This window comes from Tupaia chinensis, unplaced genomic scaffold (assembly GCF_000334495.1).
Source record: "Tupaia chinensis unplaced genomic scaffold, TupChi_1.0 Scaffold000047_1, whole genome shotgun sequence".
In the NCBI taxonomy this organism is placed as follows: domain Eukaryota; kingdom Metazoa; phylum Chordata; class Mammalia; order Scandentia; family Tupaiidae; genus Tupaia; species Tupaia belangeri.
In genome coordinates, this window is record NW_006159505.1 from 1,578,018 (window position 1) to 1,580,380 (window position 2,363).

A 2,363-nucleotide genomic window follows, 5' to 3' on the forward strand; every position below is an offset into this window, starting at 1 on the left:
CGGGCAGGCACTGGGGAACGCATGCTGAGGCCCAGGGTCAGGACCACTGGGGCTGTGGGATCTCTGCCCCGCCTCCACCGCCAGATTGGGGAGCCTTGGCCTAACCGTGGGGCTGAAGACGGATGCGAGGGGCACTTCCTTCCTGCTTTGTGTCTGGGGGTACTTTCTGGGGCCTCGAGGGAGAGTGTGTGGGGTTCTGCAGCGAGGGTGAGGGTGGCTGTGATGAGAAAAAAATGCAGTGAGTCCTTAGCAGACCCTCCGGGCCCCCTCCAGGTTGAAGCTCGGCAGAGGTGTGGGAGGGGGGCAGGCGTGAGGATTTGCACCCCACCTTGTGTGCAGGTCTGTGTAGGGATAGAGTGAGTGGTAGGCATGAGCGGTAATTGGAGGCAGAGGGACCTGGGGTGTGTGAGGGTGCCCTGCGGCTTTCTTAGGCGTCCTGTCTGTGCTTCCAGGAGGACAGCTTAAATTCTGCCTGTTTGAACCGGTGGGCATAGGGGTGGTTGGTGTTGAGAGGAAGGCTGGAGAGGCAGGGGTGAGGCTGTATGTGACCACGCTTTTATTTCATGAATCAATAAGTGTTTGTGCCCTGGCTCTGGCTCGTCCCTGGTTGTCTGGCTGCTCTAGCCCTGAGCTATGAGTGCTGACTAGATAGACTTGGCACTTCCCTGAGTGGGCTTGGTGCTGGGCTGTACCTGTCCACTGGGTGTGGAGGTGGTGTTGGGTGAGGCTGCGCTTTGACTCTGCAGCCTTCTCCCTGACCTGTAGGGGCTGCCCTGCAGACCCGCAGCCGCACACACGGAGTGGGCTTCTGTGGGCCTCTGGAGTAGGAGTCTGTGGGAGCTGCTGTGTTAGGATCTAGTTACATTCTTCCTCAGCCCTGTAACACCCCCTCCCCAAAGCCTTGTCCCTCTGTCCTTCCTTCCTCTCTGTTCTCTTGACCTCTTTGGTGGGGAGAGAGGAGTGCATTGACTTCAGCAGAGACATTTTTGATTATCACATCTGGGGTGGAACTACTAGCACTGAGTGGGTGGAAGCCCGGTGGCTGTTAACTGCCCTACAGTGTACAAGGCAGTCCCCCACCACAAAGAACCAGGCGGAACAAATTGCTGGTTCGGAGGGTGAGAACCTGGCCTAGGCAGCTGACCTGCTGAGAAAGGCCCTACAAGTCTCCCAGTAGGAGGAGACTAAAGAGAGACAGCCCAGGCAGACAAATATCCTAGGAGTCCCAACTCCCAGCCCCCTCTGAGGAGTACCCCCTAATTAGGAAGAGGAAGGAGGCAGGTGCTGGGTCAGCTGTTGAGTGGGAGGGGGACAGCTGGGGCCTGTGTCTGGGTGAGGAGCATTATTGTTGGCAGGGGGTGGGGGATGGGGGGATCCTGGCTCTGCTGCCATGGGAGGATCAGGGTGGGGTAAGGCGAGTTTCCGTTTGGGGGCTTTGGCTGGCTGTTCCCTGCATCTCAGGAGCCTGGAGGTAGGGAACAGAAAAGGGTGATTTCTTTGACTTCTCAAAGACCTACTCGCTTACCTGTCTGTGTACCTGCTTCAAAGTGTGAGAACTACGTGAGATCTGTAGGATGCTGAGTACCTAGTGTGTCACAGGGACAGGGTTCAGTTACTGATGTGGTGTTATTGTTATAAACACAGCCCACAGTCCACCCACAGTGACGCAGACACCCACCCAACCAGGCAGCCAGGAACACCCCTGATGGAAGGGATTGAAGGGAAAAGATGGCCCTGTGGCCAAAGTGAGGGGTCTCTTCAAGCAGGCACTTGGTTCTCTCTGATATCATGTCACTCCACACACACACACACACACACAAAAACATGCAGAGGCCTGAGTGGCTCCCTACCTTGAGATGGGGAGACCAAGGAAGTCTTCTATTCCCCAGTGATCGAGCACCCGGCTCAGCTGTCGTGTGTCACCTGCTCAGCTGTTGCTGCCACCTGTCAGCACCCCTCTTGCCCCTCCTTGGCTTGGGGGATCCCAGAGGCTTGGGTCTCCCATAGGGAATCCTCTTGGGTTATCCCAATCCCAATGTAGGAGTCTGGAGAAGAAGGAAAAGCCCTAGGGTGATAACCGACACTCCCCAGCAAAAGGGTTCCAGGTACACCCAACTCTAGTAGAGCTAGACACCAGTGTGAGCACAGCAGGCACATGTGTGTTAGTGCATTGCCCATGCGTGCAAACAGGCTGACCAGGTTGCTGAGGACTCTTACTCTGGAGGGGGGCCCAGACTGGTACCATAGCCCAGAAGGGCTGTTTAAACAGCTGTGGAGGCCACAAAAGAGCTGCCTGTTGGCTCCTGGGGCCTTGTGGTGGGTGTGGAATCCTTGTAGGCCTGGCGGGGGAGGGGGCTCTGGTC